Source organism: Oryctolagus cuniculus, chromosome 2, assembly GCF_964237555.1.
Source record: "Oryctolagus cuniculus chromosome 2, mOryCun1.1, whole genome shotgun sequence".
In the NCBI taxonomy this organism is placed as follows: Eukaryota; Metazoa; Chordata; class Mammalia; order Lagomorpha; family Leporidae; genus Oryctolagus; species Oryctolagus cuniculus.
In genome coordinates, this window is record NC_091433.1 from 151472942 (window position 1) to 151495263 (window position 22322).

The 22322-nt window shown below is 34.4% G+C and overlaps 1 pseudogene; it reads left to right on the forward strand.

Annotated features, from left to right (window-relative positions):
* Window positions 1-1687: 1687 nt before the first annotated feature.
* LOC138848739 (G protein-coupled receptor kinase 6-like) overlaps window positions 1688-22322 on the forward strand; it is a 54384-nt pseudogene continuing 33749 nt past the window's right edge.

Consider the following 22322-nt stretch of genomic DNA (forward strand, 5'->3'; position numbering starts at 1 on the left):
CCCAATAAGGATATCAGGAGTCTACAGTTGCTTTCTTCTGCTGTCCTAACTGGTGATGCAATGAGTGATGATAAGCACTTCATGTGGTATCTATCCACACACTGCAGTTCCACCAGAGTAATTATGCCTATAGACTGTTAAGTGTTCATAAAGAATTATTTTTCAATGCTTATTTTTATAATTTGTTAAGAAGAAATTGGAAATAGAGGGATAAATTAACATTTATTATTGTATATTTTCATATGTCACAGGTACAGTGACTCATAGACCTCAAATATTTTAATCTAAAAAATATTTTAATCTAGAGGATTGTGTTACAAGGCAGTGGCTATCACTCTGTTGTTAACAAATAAGGAGACAGATTGACAGATTATAAGACATAATTAGTTTTCCATATGTCAAACAGTTAATTGATTTTAGAACCAGAATTTATGCCAGTTTTTCTCTATTCTGTGATTTCCTTTCTTTCCATTTAACAGCGTGTTCCCTTCTATGGCTTCTGATGCTATTTTGTCATAGAATTTAGGACGAATGATTGGCCAGTTAGCATATTTAGTATAAATTAGGTTTTTTTGCTAGATATCCATATAAAAAATAACCTCAGAAAGAATTTGATGCATGTTAATTATTTGTTGTACAATTCAGATGAGAAAATGCCAAGATTCACACGTAAGTTCCTAAAGCCTGACCAGTTTATTTATTCATTGAACTATATGCGATTGAGATGGTCAGTAACGTTAGAAGCATAGACTTTTTTGAAAAAGATTTATTTATTGATTTGAAAGGCAGAGTTGAGAGAGAGAGAGAGAGAAAGAGAGAGATTGATTGATTGCTTTTTCTATCCACTGGTTTACTCCCCAGTGACCACAACAGGCAGGACTGGATCAGGTTGAAGCCAGGAGCCTAGTACTTCTTCCAGATGTCCCAAGTGGGTGCAGGTCCACAGGACTTGGGCCATTTCTGATACTTTTCCTAGGCACATTAGCATGGAGCTGGATCAAAAGTGGAACATCCAGGACTGGAATCAATGCCCATATGGGATGTTGGCATTGCAGGCAGCTGCTTTTACCTGCTATGCAGCACCAGCCCTAGCATGGAAGCTTTGAGAACTAAGAATTGATGACAACACATTGACCATGTACCCAGTAGGTCACCAACAGTGACTAGACAAGACCTTTCTACTGGTGAGTTCACAGTCTCCTTAGTAGTTTATCTTATTATTTATTGGGACTGATTCTCTACAGAGACTGTAGAGGTTAAATTTTTCAAGAATAGACATAAATGTCTTTAAACTGGAAGATATTTCTGGGACAATTTGTGGGATCAGGATAAGTTGATACCATTGTATGATAAGACTGTTTTGGAACAAATCTTCCCTGGTGAGAGGAAGATTCCTATTTTGAGATGACCAAGAAAATAACTAAGTGAAGAATTCCAGGGTTGGTAAAGAAATAATTATAAGACAAGCATCTGCAGTGAAAATTACGGGTGCTCTGACCTTAGGTGTTTTATACCAGCCTATTTGTTCAAAATATGCCAGATCCATCTGCAGTTACCTCGTCCTACTCATCCTGAGAGAGATTTTTCTGAAGCTCCTAAAAAAATAATTTTCAACAGGCAGCTCATACTCAGTGATGACTGTGGGGAACATGGCCCTTGCCCTGAACAAATCAGGTATATGAGGCTCATGGGGGATGATGAGAACATCTGCGTGGCGTTGACGGTGAAGGACACTTTAGAATCTGCCAGTTGTCTAATTGCATAGCCTTAACATCTACTCTGAAAACAACTTTGGAAATTCCACTGATAATGACTGACTTCTCATTTATTTTACAATGAATTAGGGGAACTGGGGAATTCCTAGGAAGGGAGAGAAGCCTGCTAAAACCTCACAATAGTTTGTGTTTCAGAATTCAACAGGGGTCAAAGAGAGTTTCCAGGAAGTTGTATACATAATTAAATTAGTTGTTCATAAACAAATTTGGAGCAATAGCAATCATAGTCTATCTCTGGCCTTTTAAACCCATTTTTTTTTTTATCAACCTTACATGTTTATTTTGGATAAATTAATTATGTTAGAAGATTTTTGTGCAATTCTTGACAGACAATTTGCTTATCTTGGGCTCACTTCCTCTTTGCATGAGCTGAGGGAATTAAAACCTATGCTCTGTGTTTCTTCCATTTGTAAGATTTCTGAGGTTTGATAATTATATAAGTTGAAAAAATTAAATCCTTATAATGTCTTTCTATTTGGACTGACTATAAAGATGTGGGAAAACTCCAAGTTTATTTGTTTATTTTCTTGTGTTGTCATAAATGCCTATACATAGTAGAAATACAATGGGCTATATTTTTGGAAATGAATTGAATGTCATTTTCTTTGTAAATAACTTTAATTGGAAATCCATTGTATTCAATGAAGACTGGGCTAAGAGCCAGAGAACTGGTGAACTGGCACACATCTTCCCATTATCCTCTCTCTTCCTCTCTCTTTCTCTGTCTGTCAAACACACATACACACAAACACACACACACACACACACAACCCCTCTAAAAGTTCTACCTGGTTTCTTAATATACTGTTCAATCATCATGATTATGCCAACTTGTCTGGACTTGTCCATCTCCCAAATTAGTCTTCTTTAAAAAATATCTTGCTCCATTATCTTTTATAAGTTCAAATAAATTTACCCAAGAACTAGAATAAAGTAATCTCATTCAATTAATCCATTATGAACAATGAGTTAAGAGTTCTTTAATCTCCTAAACATACATAACTTTATAGAGAAAGCTGGTAAACCTCAGCGAACGAGTGATTGGTGACAATTCTCCTACCTGACAAGTTAAATAAACTAACACATGTGTAGGAAAATAGTAAATTATAGATAAAGAGTCAGTGCCCAAATTTGAATTCAGTTACATTGCTGTGATCTATTTCAGATTACTTCCAACTCTCCGTTCCTCCAATTGTGAATTCACAGAATCCAAAATTGACCACTGTGGTTTCTCCTTCAAAGTAAACATTGTGTTAAAATGACATCACCTGGGTTGGGAGAAACATTTTAATTTTTTGTCATTTTTAAAAAATAAATGTGAAGAGTCTCCATACTTAGGGGATGGATACCTATAAAACACAAACATTATCATAACAGAGACATTTTTAAATATTTTATCACACTCCAAAGCCATGAATTTTTGAATTATTTTTTGTTTTCATATAGCACAGCTATATATCAGGATAAAAGATTGATAATGTGAACATACCAGCACTACAGTCAATGAAATAAACCAAATAATTTTGAATTACAAAAATTTAAACAGTAAGCAAATGTATTTAAAACTAAGACAACACAAATAAAACTGAAGCATTAGACATCAACAGTCTAAATTATTAAAAGTCATATATAAAGTGAAATGAGATTTAAATGCATCAAGGATGGCATATGGGACATATTAAGTGCTAAAGAAAAATGGAACCCTTTATATATTTATGCTATATTTTACTGAACATGAAACAAAATGCAGTATTATAGCCTAATCTATTTTAAAAAGTCCACAGATTACTGGTAGTATACCAAGGGCAAGTTACAAGTTTTTGAAAAGTCATGATAAATGCTGTCAAAATGAAAAAAAAAAAAGATCAGAGGCAATTGTAGGAAGTATGAAGGCAGTTGTACTAAATTTTAATAGTTCTCTTATTAAAAAAACTTTTTTTAACTTTTATTTAATGAATATAAATTTCCAAAGTACAGCTTATGGATTACAATGGCTTCCCCCTCATAACTTCCCTCCCACCCGCAACCCTCGCCTTTCCCTCTCCCTCCCCCCTTTCATTCACATCAAGATTCATTTTCAATTCTCTTTATATACAGAAGATCAGTTTAGCATATATTAAGTAAAGATTTCAACAGTTTGCACCCACATAGAAACACAAACTGAAAAATACTGTTTGAGTACTAGTTATAGCATTAAATCACAATGTACAGCACATTAAGGACAGAGATCCTACATGAGGAGTAAGTGCACAGTGACTCCTGTTGTTGACTTAACACATTGACACTCTTGTTTATGGCATCAGTAATCACCCTAGGCTCTTGTCATGAGTTGCCAAGGCTATGGAAGCCTTTTGTGTTCACCGACTCTGATCATATTTAGACAAGGTCATAGTCAAAGTGGAAGTTCTCTCCTCCCTTCAGAGAAAGGTACCTCCTTCTTTGATGACCTGTTCTTTTCACTGGGATCTCACTGGCGGAGATCTTTCATTTAGGTTTGGTGTTTTTTTTTTTTTTTTCCCCAGAGTGTCTTGGCTTTCAATGCCAGTAATACTCTCATGGGCTTTTCAGCCAGATCCTCGTGCTTTAAGGGCTGATTCTAAGGCCAGAGTGCTATTTAGGACATATGCCATTCTTAGGGTATGCCGTGTACCTCACTTCCCATATTGGATCGTTCTTTCCCTTTTTTATTCTATCAGCTAGTATTTGCAGACACTTTATAGACAGCATGATGTCCTGAAAAATACTGTTGAAATTTTGAGCATTGTTTTTAAGTCTTATTGTCTCCACTAAAGGTCGAAGTTTAAAGTCACTTGGCATTTTAGGCCTCATTTTTATTATCTGTAGAATAAGACAAGTTCTCTCAATGATTCATGAAGTCCCCGCTAGCACAAGATGTTATTGATTATAATATCCCTTTGGGATGACTTAGGAGAACGTACTCTTGGATAGTAGATCTGGACTCAGTCATTGGCACATCTTCCAAACTAAGCGTGACTCAGTGCTTGAACATTAGTTTCATCCATGTTTTAGATTTCCTTTGCAAGGCCTTAGATTCTAACACTTTGTGATGAGTAAATTAAAGTGTATTCAAAATAAATTCAATATTCATAAATCCCCAATCTAGCAGAGATTAGAATGACCTAGGAATTTGGTTAGAAATTGAGATTGATCCTTGAACTCTAGCCCTAGACATTCTGATTTGATATGTTTTTTGAGAAGCCAAAAGTAGTTTTATTTTAGATGTGATCCTCAGATATTCTTATCCAGATAGTCTATATGGGCAGATTTTGATAAACATTCTTGGATGCCGTTGTTCGATGAATGTGTATATAAACTAGTAGGGGACAAGAAGCAAATGGTCATAGAATTACCACTTATGTTAAATTTTGCTTTAATATCTGGCTGATTAGTGGTCTTCATTTCATCTAAACTTAAATACTCTAATACCTTGAAATGAGACCAGAAAAAAAAAGATAGTAGCCACCATTTTGGAGCTTATCTCTGTCCTAACCTATTATCTATGTTCTGTGAAATGCTGTTGTTTATAAATATTTCATTTTATTTTAGCCAGTTTTTGACCCTACCTCTCTATTATACAAAATCCTAAAATTTTCCTTTGTTGTGTAAGAAAATGAAATAAGATTATGTAAATGAATCCCAGATCTAGTAAAGGGGTATAAAGTTGTTCCAGTAATGTGTTGAGCCCCTCACCTGGATTTGTAATTACCAAGATATCCAAGATTTAGACAATGACACACCTCAATGACAGTTGCAAGACAAGCTCAAGGGTTTTCTGACAGACAACTGGCATAGATAAATTGTCCAAGCCACTAGATCAAGCAGAATATTCAGTAAGCTATTTTTTTTATTATTCCAGCAATGGAAAAAAATTTGTATTAAATTTGTGGTAGGCAGAATTCTAAACTTGTCCATCAAAATTATTTCCCTTTTATGTGTGTTTGGTTTTACTGTTACTTGATCAATACTAGTCCAGGTACTGTGAAGATAAAATAAATTTCACAAACCAAATGATGTTTGAATAGGCAGAATATCTAAGATGAGCTTAATCTAAATTAGTTGACCCTTTATTAAGGATGTATGAAGATATTCAACATTGAAAGTTAATTTGATCACAGGACAATGAATGCAGGCATGTACAAGCAGCTCCCATCACCCTCTGGCTGATTATCTACAAGAAAATAAACACTTCAGTTCTACATATATTAGGAACAAAGTTCTGCCAAAAATCTGATTTAGCTTAAAAAAAGACTTGGCCTCAGTCAAGCCCTCAGGTGAGAATGCAGTCACAGAAGACCTAGATTTCTGACCTATAAAATTTGAACAAATATATGTCTGTTGTTTTAAGTGACTACCTTTTAGTAATCTGATACAGAAGTAATACAAAAATGATTCCATTCTTCACTCAGTGTTCAAACATATTACCCCTTAGAGCTGCAAATTCATAATACACTCTCAATTAGCAAATTTGATATTTTGGTATCATTTCATTGATAATTATGTTTTACCACCCTCCAAATCTTATAAATAGGAAACCCATCCAAATTCCAAGTGTTAAATATCCATTTAAATTAATAATTAAATACACTATCATCATACCATTTATTGGTATTTACTAATCAAAGTTATTTATACTCATAATCACAATTTGTATATATATTATATTTATATATCAAATCACAGTTATTTACATATTATTTTACTTAACATTTATAATAATCCTGGGGGAAAATACCATCCCCAATATATATGTACATATGAGAAAATTGAAATTCAAATAAGTGCATTGAGTGCTATAATTTCACAAGTTAATATTTTAATTGGAACTCAAAATATGTGTCTTGACTCTATGTTCAAATCTGGTTGTATTTTGCCACAGCTCTAGCATACCCCAGCTATTTCAGAGCTGCCATAGCTGATATCTTTTATGGGGAAGAGAAGGTTGAAGATTAAAGTACAAATCTCTTTTCTATGAGCTTTGAGAATGTACATTTTAAAAAACTGCATTAAGTTCATATTCATAAATCATTTTGGAGTTAAAGCAGAAGTTTGTTTAATAAAGCAAGTTAAATCAGATTACTCTCTTGTATCTTTTTACCTAATTCTGCTCTCTGATTTACTAAACCCACCCTCTCATAAAACATGCAAACAGACAAAGCATACTACCCTTTTTCTATATTCGTACTAACCCTAAAATTACCCTCATCTGTTCCCCAGTGATGGATGAAACTGTGTTATCAGTATAATCTCAAAGAATGGATACATAGATAAGCACTGGGCAAGATTAAATCCCAACTCTGAAGCTTACTAGCTCAGTAAATTCTGAAAACTTAAAGACTGTCCCTGTATTTTCCTACTTTGCTTAATGCAGTGATGATAACATGTACTGGCTAAGATTATCATGATATTTAAATTATGAAATATATATAAAACATTCAGAATATGTCCCTACATACAATTAATACTAGCTATATTTTAGCTACTGTCATCAGTACTAACTTCATTAATATCTAGCTTCTGGGCAGGTTTGTGGCACAGCTGGTTGGGCTTCCACTGAGGATGTTTGTATGTTATATGTGAGCAGCTAGGATGAAGTCCTGTATTCTGATCCAACTTCCTGCCAGTACACCCTCTGGGATACAGCAGACAATGGTTCCAGTGCTTGGGTTCCTGTCACCTACATAAGAGACCCAGAATTCCTGGCTCCTAGCTTCGGCCTGGCCCAGCCCAGGTTTTTGCAGGCCTTTTGAAAGTGAATGAGTGGATGAAAGATCTCTGTCCCTCTATCACTCCCTCTCTGCCTTTAAATATATATATTCACATATATATATATACATATATATATACATATGTTATACATATATATATACATATGTTTATACATATTTTTTTTCTCTTAACCTATGGTTTTCCTACCAGATTGAATTGCCTTTAGTTCTGCAGTGTGTCATGCTTTCTCTTCCTGGGATTTCAAATAGGCTGTTCCTTCTCTTAATTCTGCTACCCACCTCCAATACCTTGAATTGGCTAACAGCTATTTGATATGTATGACTCAACTTAGATATCACTACTGGGAAGGTTCTGAAAGTCTGTTGTAAATTCACTTTTTGAAAAAATATCCTGAGTCTAGACATAGAACAAACAATCACGGAAAGCGTTCTTATGAAAGATATTCATTATTATTGCATTTAACTCTGTCTATAAAATCCAATAGCTCTCCAACTTAAATATCATAGAATTAAGCACATTGCTTAATAAGAGAGCCCTTACACAATTATATCTATCTACTATGAATATTATCAGCTAGTTTATTTCATGTACCAAATGAAAAATCAATGTAAACCGAATTTTTTAAGAAAACTGTGATGTCATTGCACCTAAGAATCATCAATCCATATCACTTGTTTGAGGAAGATCAGTTATTTTTAGATTTCTAATAGAGTGTTCAAACACCAGGATTTCTATGGTCTGAATTTTGTTCGAAGGATTCTTCTGGCTCCCTTCTGTACACAAACTGCCTATGAAATATTAAGCTGTGATATAGCACCAACTTACTTTTTATTAATTTTTGAATGGTATAAGATGCCAGATATCCATTTATCAAACATCACAGATTCTTTGTATACTCTTTTTTCTATTATCATCCAGTATATTAATCCTTCTGGTTTTGTAGAAAACAGCAAATATTGGGTACAAAAAGAATTAAACTTTTAGGTATAGTAAAAGAAATGAGTATCATTTCAGTCATCTCAAAAATAATCAGCATCCTATCGAATATTGTTTGAATTTTGAATTTCTATATTTCTCATTTCTCAAAAGTGAATGCATGTGGGTAAATCATCTAATTTACTTTACTTTAGAACACATAATGTCAAGATTTTCTGTATTTGATTTCTCCAGGTCATCTTGACTTGGCATTTCTTTCTGTCCTAAATTTTTGCCAGTGGAAAAAAATGGCAATAAAATAAGTCTTTTGATACTGGAAGGTCTTAAAAGGATTAAAAGGCTTTTATTGGAATCTCTATTCATTAGCTGCATTAGAGAAAGACACTAAAAAATCAATGTTTGACTTTTACTTTTAACCTTAAAATGTCATTAAATTCCACACATGAAAAGGTTGATGCAAACACCCTTTTTCCTTAATTGACAACACTTCCATTCTCTGTAGCATTTTGTAAAAGAAAGGAAGACTATGTGAGAGGTGCTGAAAAGGTCAAAATACAACTTGAAATATTTATTATTTAGTTGGAAGGTCTTTAGGAGCACAGATTTAATAATTAATTTTTCTACTTTATGAAATTCATCATTATTTTTCTGCAGGACATTCAGATGAATTCTTTTCATATTTGGAGAATAAGAGGCTACCCTGCCATTAATAGTTACCCAGTAACTCACCTGTTCTTACCATGTGGCCAATAGGAAAGGGTGATGCTTGTTGTCTTAGGCTGGTTTTGTTCTTAAAACATTTCTTCATCATGGTTGTTCATCATTGTGATACTCAGGCAGACAACTGAATAATGTAGTAGAGAACACTAGCTAATGGACAAAGAATTAACTAAAATTAGTCACATTTCCATTCTTACTGAGGGAAGCAACTTAATCCTTATAGATGTGAAAAAATGCCCAATTTTTAAAGTTGTTAACTAAAACAAAAATTCAGTACTACACTCTCCATTGCAGATTTGTCTGCTGCTCAGGAAATACTCATTAAGTTCAAATTTTGTCTTCATAGCAATAATTCCTAAAGCAATTTTAATATGATATATTTGAAATCTAACTCAAAAGGTTTGTTGGCAACATACTGCTAAGACACGTTTATCATTCTAAAAATATAATTCTCTATTTTTGTTAGAATGTCAGAAGATAGACTATGATACCGAGTTCTCTTTTGGATGTGCTAAAAGCTAAATTTTGCCATTTACCAAATCTACAAATATCCTGTGAAATTGTAATTGGCATTTGTAACAGCAGTTTTCTGCTTGCCAAATGCATGCATATGTAAGATACTTTATACCATAGGAATGTATGGATAGAAGAAGACAGATTTATTCAATGTCTATGATGGTTTTTTGGGTAAAGAGACTTAATATGGAAGATGTAGGTGGGGTGATGTGGGAATCCTGGGGCTTGTAATCAAGCAGTTCTGTTTTCAAAACCCAGCTTTGCCATTTTGTAATTTTTATTCATCTTATCAATTTATTTAGTCTTTCTAGACTATCTGCAAAAGGGTATGAATGTGCTCTTTAGAGATAATGAGGATTACAAAAAATGGTTCTGAGAATGTTACAAAATGGCATAACAAAACACCAACCAGTAAATGGTACTTATTCCTTAAATGAGGAGTTTTGTTTATTCACTAATCATCACAGTAATATGGAAAATTTTGCTACATTTAAAAGTTACACTGTTATAGAAATGAAAGTAGAAAAAGTATTATGGTAAGGGAGAAAGATTATTGGAACACTTGATAGCCCTGGAATGGAGAACTTGAAAATCTTGCTTCCAGCAATGAGGCTCTGAAAAGAGTGAAGGGTAAAAGAAAATATGGAAGTGGGAGTCACATGTTTTAATTTTGCTTAAAGTAAGGAAAACTACACCTATGAGCAAAACATCCACAATAAAAGATTGGGGTTTTTTTGTTTGTTTACTTTTTCTGATATCTTTACTTTGTGAAATCCTCATAATTTGAGTATTTGTTTAATGGTTTCCCATAAGGCCTCAGATTTTCTTCATTTTATTTATTTATTTAACTGAATTTTTATCTGACTCAGTTATTCCAAGATACCTATCTTTAAGCTCAGAAATTCTTCTTTGATCGGTTTCGTTGTTGACATTCTCAACTCCACTTTTTTATTTGAGTTACTGTATTTTGTTCTTTTTCATGAGCTCTATCTCTTTGTTGACTTTTTCATTCCTATCATGAATTGTTTTCCTTGTTTTCCTACATTTGTTGAATTGTCTATTTGTATTGTGTATCTCACTGAATTTCCATAGAATCATTCTTTTGAATTATTTTCTAGGTTTTATTTCTTCAAGTTACTTTTCTTTAGGGTCTGTTGCTACAAAGTTAATGTATAATTATTATTCTTTGGAGGTATCATGCTGGCTTGCTTTTTCTTGCTTATTATGTTCCTAAATCAAAACCTGCACAAGTAGTATAACAGTCACCTCTTCTAATTTTATGGGAGAATTTTCCAAGGAAAAGAATTTTCATTGTAGATGAATCAAAGATTTTTTGGAGAGGGCTCTTACTTTGGGTTTGAGTATAAACAAAGATGTAATCTCCAAGTGAATTTTTCAGCTTAATCAATTTTAGTATGTCTGTAACTGTCCCAATGGTTTAGATTGCATAGGTTTGTAGAGGTAGTAGTGTAACTTTTCAGTGTATGTAGGCTGCCAAAATATTATACCTCAGAACCCAAAGAGCAGTGCCAGGGTCATAGACCAGAACATATCTTCAAGCCCCACAAGGGTAGATGCTGCTTGCAGTGGGGACCTCCAATGACAAGAATGATAGAGTGCAGTGGATTTGTCCTCTAAACCCTCAGGGACAAGCTCAACCATTGATGGGGGACTCTGATAAAGGCTTTGGTTGTTCAAGGACTGCAGAGTTTGTAGACATGGCCCCTAGCCTTACTTGAGCAAGTTTCCCCCGTGGCTTGTATCTTTGTTGGGTGCAGGGTAGTGTCTTGATGTAAATGGTGGCAAATGCATCCCAGGCTGTTTAGGGACACTACTGGCAGTGGGATATTGGCAGGAGTTACATCCTTCAGACCCTATAATGCCAAAGCCAAAGCAGTGGAGATTGAATATCTTAGCAACAAGATCATATTAACAGCAAGCTCATAATTTTTTTCTTTAGTTAAATAAAGAGAATCTCTCTGTGAAGTATTTTCATGAAAAAGTAAGGATTTTAGAGTGGTTTTATATGTTATGGGAGTTTGGAGAAAGATGGCTGTGGTAGTAAAATGGAAAATTTGTCAGAGCTCAAAGTTTTCACTCTCACCAGAGGCAGGGAATTCTAACATGGAAGCTATGTAGAAACTGAAAACTATTAGCAAAGATTGTCTAGTTACTTTCTCTTATGTTGCTGAATGGTGCTTAAACATGCAAACTCATTTAATTTCAATCTTAAACTTAATTTTTCTTCTGAAAATACACATTAGAAAAATACTTTGAAAATGGGCTATTAAACAATTTATTCCATTCTTTTGGGTTTTTCTCTAACTCAGCTTACTTGACCAAAAAAAGGGGGGGGGGATTATTGTGAGAATCTCAATATCTGAGTATGTCAGAGGATTCTGCAAGGTCACCTCCTGACCCAAGTAAATTGGAGTAAATTCCTTAAATACACTAGAGACTTAGAAAGCTAATTGTGAAAGGGCCGGTGCTGTGGCATAGCAGGTAAAGCTGCTGCCTATAGTGCCAGCATCCCGTATGGGTGCCAGTTCAAGTCCTGGTTGCTCTACTTCCAATCCAGCTCCCTGCAAATGCACCTAGGAAAGCTGCAGAGGATGGCCTAATTCCTTGGGTCCCTGCACCTGTGTGAGAGACCAGGAAGAAGCTCCTGGCTCCTGGCTTGGGGTTGGTCCAGCTCCGGCCATTGCAGCCAACTAGGGAGTGAACCAGTGGAACGAAGACTTCTCTTTTTTTCTCTTTCTTCCTCTCCTTCTCTCTGTGTAACTCTGACTTTCAAATAAATGAATAAATCTTTTTTTTTAAAAAAAGGAATGTTAATTGTGGAAGGAAACAGAAAGAGAAAAAAAAATGTATTGAAATTCAAAAGTTGACAACCCATACCATGGCAGTTGAATAGAAGAGAAAAGGGGAGAATAGCCTCGCTATTACATTGTATCTAAGACATCAGTTGAGTATTGAAAAAGCAGTTGTCTGGTGAAAGTGTGTGGCAAAGCAAGGTAAGCCACTGCTTGCAACACCAGGATCCCATATGAGAGTACGAGCTTAGCTGGTACTTAACTTAGTAATTAGCTTCCAAACCAGCTCCCTTCTAATGTATCCTGGGAGGCAATGGATGATGACTGAAGCTCTTGGAGCCCTACCAACAATGTGGGAGACTCAGAGTTCCAGGCTTCACCCTGAACCAGCCCTAGCTGATGTGGGCATTTGGGGATGAACCAGCCAATGTAAGATTCACTCTTGCTCTTGCTGTTACTGTCTCACTCTCTCTCTCTCTATCTGCCTTTCAAGTCTTTCTAATGGCATAGATTTTACTTTTATAAATGGAATTGGAATTTTGTATTTAATATACAAATAATATACAAATAATTAAATAATAATTTAATATACAAATAATGCTGCATTCCTTTTAAAAGATAAAATCAATGTATTTATTTTATAGATTAAAACTACAAAAACAAAAAATAAGAAATTATCAATATTTGGTTAACAATAGTTTGCTAACAAATATAGATATAAATTAAAATGTTAAGAATAAACTCATTTCAGTGAATTTTTTTTAAAAAAGGAGGAAATGGAGAAAGAGTTACAGGAGACTTATATATCAATAAAGGAAATATAGACATTCAGGGTTTAAATGAAGCTTTTAAATTACTAATTCTGATTTCTGAATATGATGGTATGGTGGTTATAATTTAAAATGTAAGCCATGACTTTAAAAGAACATAATTAGTTTTATAAATGAATGATGAGATTTGGATTTTTCTCAAAAATAATCCAGTGGCAGAAAGAATTGATGCATCATAGAATAAGCAATTTAAGAGAGTATAACTGTGAATACTAGAGGTTGGGAAAGGGAGTGGGGAGAGAAGACAGGGAGAGGCTGAATAACAATTTCCAAATACAATTTGATAAGTACAATAAGTTCTCATATTTGATAATATGGTAGAGTGACTATAGGACAACAACAAATTGTATATGTGCTGTAAAATTTGTCATATGACATATAACAACATGTGCATATTTCATAAAAACTCAAGACAGGACTCCGAAGGCTCCAAACATAAAAAAAAAAATCAAGGAATGGAAATGCTGAATTCTGCTGAATTATGTTCCCACATATCACATTGCTCTACAAAAGCATGCCATTCCTTTACAGTCAAGTTCATTTCAGAAACCACACCCCCTGCAGTGGTGATGTTCTCATTTTTATACATCTTTCTCTTCAGTTTGCTGAATTTGATTCACCACTCTGCCCTTACCATTCTTAGTCACTAGTCAAAAAATAACCAAGTTCTAAAATGTTAGATTTGGTGTCAATGTGATAATATTGCCTGACAATAGGAATACACTTGCCAAATCTCTATGTTTATGTAAAATACAAATTGAGATAGGGTGATAATGTGCTAAATATGCATGAGGTTTGCATCTGGAATTAAAAGTAGTGATATGCAGGGTCTTCAATATGCATTTCTGAAAACTGGCAACTGCATGATCCTGTTGTATTTCAGTCTTGTACTTTGCAGTTAGTGGTTTATAGGGAGGTTGGGTAAATGTGATAAATGTATCTTTTACTTTCCAAGACATCTTCTTTATATACTCAAAAACATACAATAATCAAATTCTTCAGTGCTCTCAATACAATTTGGCCTTATCTGATGTTTGCAAGCAAGTAAATTGTGTAATATGTTAAGAAGTAATTAAATTCCCTTCAAAATAAGTGCTTCCATTTTATTAAATATCTTGTGATAGAAATAGCATTAAAGAGAAATTTCTATTCATAAGCCAGAGGTAGTTTATCAACATCTACAGAAATATCAGTGTCTGAAAAGTAATGAGAAAAATTTACCTCATACAAAGAAAACACTTTTTTAAAATTTTATTTGTTATAAAAGTTTCATATATACAGATTTTTTTCCCAAACAAACATTTTATTTAAGTAATAAAAACTTCATGCACTTCATAAGTATAACTTTAGGAATATAGTGATTATTCCCACCATACCCAACCTCCTGCCCACACTCTCAGTCCCATTCTCCACTAAGATCCATTTCCGATTAACTTTATACACAGAAGACCAACTCTATACTTAGAGTTCAACAATTTCCATTGCGGAGGTTGGGGGAGGGGACTGTTCCTCAACAGTTGAGACAAGGGCTGTTCAAAGTCATTGCATCTTGAAGTTAATTTCACTTTTTTTTTTTTTTGTAGAAACTTAATTAACTTTAAAGAAGCACCTGAGAATGATACATCTTTTGTGAGCATTTAGACATAACTATAATACAATTCTTTGAGGACAAAGGTCCTGCATAGGAAGTTAGTGCACAGTGACTCCTGTTTTTAATTTAACAAACATTTGTATGTATGACATCACTGATCACCCAAGGCTCTTGACATGAGGTTCCCAGTCTATAGAAACCTTTTGAATCCACAAACTCCATCTGTATTTAGACAAGGCCATAAGCAAAGTGGAAGTTTTCTCTCCCCTTTAGAGAAAAGTACATTCTTTGATTACCACTTCTTTCTACTGGGGTCTCACCCTCCGAGGTCCTTCATATAGGACATTTTTTGCCACAGTGTCATGGCTTTCCATGCCTGAAATGCTCTCATGAAATTTTCATCCAGGTCAGAATGCCTTAAGGGCTGATTCTAATGTCAAAGTGCTACTTAAAGCAATTGTCATTCTATGAGTCTATTGTGTGGACTGCTTCCCACATTGGAGCATTCACTCCTTTTTAATTCTATCTGTTATTATTACCAGATACTTAATCCTATTCATAAAATCACTTTAACACTTAAGATGGTATTTTTAGCACCCAGCTTAAGGGGATTAGGGGTCCTATGGTAAGTTTGTAAACTGTACCCTTAGAAATAAGTCCATAGGAATGGATGCAGCTTTGCAGTTACAGACTTCATATATTTCATAATTACATCTTTAGAAACATGGTGATTCTTCCCAGCGTGCCCACCCTCCCATCCATACTTCCAACCCCTCTTCCTCTTCACTCTCTTATTCCCACTCTTTTTTTTTTTTTTACTGAGATCTATTTTCAATTGACTTTATAAACATATGTTTAACTCTATGCTAAGTAAAGAGTTCAACAAATAGTATGAAAAAAAGAAATTGTTCCTCAACAGTCAAGACAAGGACTCTTCAAGTCGTTGCTTCTCAAAGTGTCAATTTCACTTCTACAGATTGCCTTTTAGGTGCTCTATTAGTTATCACAGTTCAGGGAGAACATATAATATTTGTCCCTTTGGAATTGGATATTTTACTAAGTATGATGTTTTCCAGATTCAACTATTTTGTTGCAAATGACCAGATTTCATTTTGTTTTACTACTGTGTAATATTCCATGGTGTACATATCCTATAATTTCTATATCCAGTCTTCAGTTGACAGGCATTTGGGTTGATTCCACATCTTAGATATTGTAAATTAAGCTGCAGTAAACATAGGGATGCAGATAACTCCTTCATATGCTGATTTTATTTCCTTTGGGTAAATTCCCAGGAGTGGGATGGCTGTTATATGGTAGGTTTATATACATATTTCTGAGGTACCTCTATGTTGTATTCCATAGTGTCTTTACCAGTTTACATTCCCACCAACAGTGGATTAGGGTACCTTTTTCACCCGCATCCTTGGCAGCTTTTGTTGTTTGTTGATTTCTGTATGGAAGCCATTCTAACTGGGGTGAGGTGAAACCTCATTGTGGTTTTGATTTGTATTTCCCTGACGGCTAGTGATCCTGAACATTTTTTCATGTGTCTGTGGGCCATTTGGATTTCCTGTTTTGAAAAATGTCTGTTTTAATCCTTTGCCCATTTATTAACTGGGTTGTTTGTTTTGTTGTTGTTGTTGTTGAGTTGTTGAGTTTCTCAACCTCTTTATATATTCTGGTTATTAATCCTTTATCAGTTGCATAGTTTGCAAATTATGTCTCCCATTCTGTTTGTTGCCTCTTCACTTTCCTAAGTGTTCCTTTTACTGTACAGAAGCTTCTCAATTTAATGTAATCCCATTTGCTAATTTTGGCTTTGATTGCTTGTGCCTCTGGGATCTTTTCCAAGAACTCTTTGCCTGTGCCAAAATCTTGCGGGATTGTTCCAAAATTCTTTAATAATTTGATAATATTGGGTCATAGATTTAGGTCTTTAATCCATTGTGAGTATATTTTTGTCTAAGAGTTGATTTCTGGCATTTCTATTTTGTTCCATTGGTCTATTAATCTGTTTTACTACCAGTACCTGTCTGGTTGATCATAACTGCCCTGTAGTATGACTTAAAATCTGGTATTGTGACACCTCTGCTTTGTTGTTTTTGTGTATAAGATTACTTTAGCTATTCGAAGTCCCCTGTATTTCAATATGAATTTCAGCATCATTTTTTCTAGATCTGAGAAGAATGTCTTTAATAATTTGATTGGTATCTCGTTGAATCTGTAAATTGCTTTCAGAAGAATGGACATTTTGATGATACTGATTCTTCCAATCCATGAACATGGAAGAATTTTTTTTTTTTTTTGGTTTCTTCTTTCTTTAAGGTTTTGTAATTCTCATCATAGAGATATTTGACATCCTTGGTTAAATTTATCCCAAGGCATTTGATTTTTTTTTTTTTTTTGTAGCTATTGTGAATGGGATTGTTCTTTGAAGTTCTTTCTCAGCCATGGCATTGTTCCTCTATACAAAAGCTGTTGATTTTTGTGTATTAATTTTATACCCTGCTACTTTACCATACTCTTCTATGAGTTCTAATTGTTTCTTAGTGGAGTACTTTGGATCCAGTCACAAGCATACAGCCCCCCCCCACTTCTCCCTGCCAGACCCAGGGGACTCCACTTGTCTTGTTGTTGGGCATGTACACGAGCTGGCGCAGACATTACATTTGTCCAAAATGGTGTCCATTCTCTATCAGCTTGTTACAGAATGCTGTTGCAGGGTGATAAGGGAGCGAGAAACAGGCTCCCCCATTTTTTTCTCCTCTAGTTTGTCAGGTACACTGTCCCTCACAGAGCTCCAAGCCCAATCCCTTCCAGGCTCTTCCTGCAGCTTTATTGCCAGTGGCCTGGGCTGCTGCAGTCTGGTCTTACCACACACTCTCCAAAGCTCTCCAAAGCTCTCCAAAGTTGATGTAGAGGCTCTTGGCTGCTAGGGTCCTGAGTTGTGCATGTCCATACCCTCTATGTAGGTCCACTATATCCCTCTAACTTGTGTGGAGTTTCCTCTGCTGTTTCCTTCCTAACTCTTCCCTGGGATTACACTCTCTCTCCTTTTTTGAAACTATCTTCTACATTAGAGCAGTAAGCTCTCTCCCTACTCTGTCAACTTAATGCAATCTCTATATACAGATTTAAGAACATAGTGATACTTACCACTCTACCCTCTCTCCTGCCCAGGCTCCAACCCTTCTTTCTCCTCCCTCTCCTATTCATACTCTTAAAATTTTACAAAGATCTATTTTCAGTTTACTTAATGATCATAAGGTTAACCCTACACTAAGTGGAGTTCAACAAATAGTATGAACAACACTAACAACAGCAACAACAACAACAAAACAGTTCCTCTACAGAAGAGACAAAGTATATAGTTAGGGCACAAGCCCAACAGCAGGTAAAACAGAAAGTTCAAAGTGAGTTAACATTGACAGAAACAAGAGATGCCTTTTATAAAAGTTGATTATAAAAGTGTACTAGTGTTCCATGCTTCAAAAAACAAGTTTCCTCAAACTTTGAACCATAGCATTACAAATGTATTATTTTTGCTTTGTTGCTCAAAAATATAAACTATGTCTCACTGGGCTCATATCAATGTATGTGTAGCACCATGTTCTTTTCTGGTGGTTCTCAAGTATAACTTGTTTTCTATCTTTTCCAACCTCATTTGGTTCATGTCGTCTTTCATTGTGTTCACTCAACCTTGTATCTTTCTTTGATCTTCTTTTATTTTTTCCTGAGAATCATAATATTATTCTGTCCAGCCCAGCTGGAAAAGTCCCTCTAATTTTAAGGGCCTGAATGATTAGACTAAGCTCATTTGAACCTTTAATCACTCCTGCAAAGTCTCCTTTGCATTATAAAATATTTATAGATTCTGACTCATATGTATATTTGGAGACTGTTATTTTGCCTAACACAGAAAAGAACTAAAAGTAGAGGGTAAAATATTTAAAAGAAGAAAGATATGAGGAAAAGGAAGCTTATTAAATTTCAAATGGGAGATATTAGAATCAAGTGGAACATATCCAGTATTTAGTAATATAATATAAGTATGTATGTTTGATAAATAGCAAAAAATACCCAAGATACCATGCTAATTAACCTCTAACTCATAAGAAGAAGTTTAAAATTGTTAATTATGTACATGCAATGATATTTTGGGTTTTTCAGTCTGCTCAAATATAATAAAGACTTTTGAGATTCTCTATAGAGGGAAATATTTGATAATATCACTAAAAAGAAATAACAGTGAAACAAAGATAAATAACCCAGTCACATCAACCCATGCCAATCCTATTGTTTGGAGCTACTGAGGAGTTGACAGTATTGACAGCGTATTCTTCACACATGATTTAACCTATGCAAAATTTATCTTACAGAAATAGAGCTGAGATAGAACTTTTTGAAAAATGAGAAAAGCATAGCACGAAAAGCTTATAAATAAATTTCAATTATTTGGGGGCTCCATTTCTCAATTATGTCATTTTTAATCATTTTAATATGCATAGACATCTCAAGGATTTGTGAGAAATCAAGCACTAATACTTGGGCATAATTTGAATTATGTATTTTGGTACCCTTTACAGAAGAAGGTGAAATCAGCCATTCAATACTTGGAAACGTATTTCTGAAAGATGTGGAAAAAAATGTATCCTGATACATGGAATAGTAAGTAAAAATATATTTTGTCATATGGCATATTAAAGCAGTGATTGCAATAATCTCCTAATTATTAACATCTCCAGTCCTACAAACTTTGAACATATCCCTTTAAAAAACTGGATTTCATCATTTCTCAATAGATGCATTATTGACCTTTAGAGTAGAACAAATCTTGATTATGTGAGCTTATCTCATGTTTTGCAAGACATTTAGCAGCCTTAGCACCCTCCATTAAATGGTGAAAATTCTCCTCAGGCATAATGAATGTTTAATTGCTTTTCACTGCCCATATGGTAAAATGCTATTCTGTAACGCTAGATTATATGGTGACCAGTGTGTCCTTATATTCCCCTCTGCTTTACTAAACTTTAGGTTGGTTTCTTCCTTACCATGGTCCCCTGTCCTGTCTTTACTTGAGCATTTATTTCAAGAAACTTTTCCTTCTAAATGCCTTCACTGTCCTAAAATGTAGGTCTTCTGCCAGATTCCTGCAAATGTTACACCTAGGAATGTCTTTCTCAAGGAACTGGGAGCCATCTCTGAAATGTAATCAGGGACCCTAACAGATAGAAAACTAACCTGAGAAAGTTATGTAGCTTTTTTATAGTGTTCTATTCTCATAATAACGTGTAAAGGAAAGTTGGTTAAATGAAAATTGTGACATATTTTGTGGGAATAAATTATATGGAAGATTGAGGACTTAATTGTGATCATGTTTTCTCAGAAAAAATGATAAGAAATATCTAAAATATTCATTGTAATATGATTGGTACTGGAACAAAATTTTAAATAATATAATAATATGAGAAGCATTGTGGCACAGCAGGTTCAGTTGCTGCTTCGGACATCTGTCTCAATGCATCTTGGGAAAAAAGTAGGTGTGGCCTCAAGAAATTGGGCCTATGACACCTATGTAGGGGAATGGACCAAGTTCTGTGCTCCTGGCTTCTGGCTGGCCCAGCCCTGCCATTTGCAGGCATTTGAGGAGTGAACCAGTCAATGGAAGATTTCACTCTCTTTTTATTTATTTACTTTTAAAATTTTATTTAAGGTATACAAATTTTACACATTTCATATATACATATTCCTAAAAGTAGCTGCAAAATTTGAAACAATTAGTTTTACTTTATTTTTTATTTTATCTTACAATTAAGTCTCTGGAAAAAAAGAGGAAGAACACATAAGCAAAGAGGGCTAAAAGTCATAAAATTTAGTTTCAGAAATTATGTTTTGTCATACTGCTGTGGTAGAATTTATTAGGGAAGTCATTCTTTTTGTATTCAGGCCATTTTATCTCTACAAGAGAGTGTGAAATATTTATTTCTCACACTGAATATGACTTTTCTCATTTGTTGTGAAGTATTTACTTTCTCCCACAAGTAACTATCATACATTTTATTAGATCCATCTATTTTCAGACTTGAAATATTGAGGTAGCCAGTTTTTCAAATAGCTGTATTGTGAAATTTTTATTTTTTATTTTTAATAAAATACATCAAGCTGTTTCATCCATGTAATGTGAAATGGTTTAATGTCATGATTCTAATTTTTCCATTGTGCTTCCCTACTTCTGTCTGGTACTATACAGCTGACACTTGGTGGCAAGTGGTTATGAAAATTGCCTTTTTCAAAGACATCCTGACACTGTATACATTACTCTTAAACTTATCATTTGGCCTTATCACTTCTTCACCTAGAGCAAGCACTTTAGTCCTTTCTTCTTGTATCTACATGTTGGCACAGCCTTGACTGGCAGAGCATAGTGAAAGTGATGATAGTGATATCTGAGGTCAGGTCATCAAAGGCAACACAGATTTTTGAAAATTCTCTCTTTTAGAAAGTGCTGTTGAAACAAGCCACTATACTGCAGTAAAATCATGCCACAGTGAGAGATGACAGTGGGATTCCTGACCATAGCCATCATCAACTGGCAGATAAATCAGTTTCCTAGCTCTGTTTTTTTTTTTTTAACATTATGGGTATATTTTATTTCTTTTGGCATTCACATAGCTTTAATTCATTTAGGAATAAAAATCAGCTTTTATGCCACAGACTGTTGACATATATGGATGGCACTATTGTATACAGAGTTAATCTAATATAGTCCAAAAATAAATGCAAACTAATGAGAGAATTAAGCAAGATTACTGGGTATATGATCAGCATATACAATCAAGAGGATTGCCATGTACCAATAAGAAACAAATAAGGGCAAAATCCAGTATAGGAAATTAATATCCACATGAGAAATAAGACAAGGAAGGATTAATCTATGAAATATCTTCAAATAGTCTTTTTTTTTTAAAAAAAGCGATAGTAGTCTATAATTCCATGGTAAGTCTATAATTGTAAGTATATTTGACAAATATTTAAAACAACGTTTGACAAAATACAAAATATTTGCATCAAAACTGAAAAAAACAAGCATTTATTTCTTCTCCCCTTCCCTTGCCTTTTTTTCTTTCTAATTTTAGCTCCAATATTTAAAGGGGAAGTAGCCATATTTCTCTTTCTGTGTCTGGCTTATCTCATTTAACATGATGTTCTCCAGTTCCAACCATTTTGCTGCAAATGATAGAGTTCATTGATTTTTATAGCAAAAACCGAATGAATCCTGATGATGTCTTTAAAGAGTCAGAAGAACATGCAATTAGATGTTGGAGAATAAAAGTCTCTTGTTGCATGTTGACTGAAGTCTGAGTCACACTTTACCTGTGACGATAGGCAA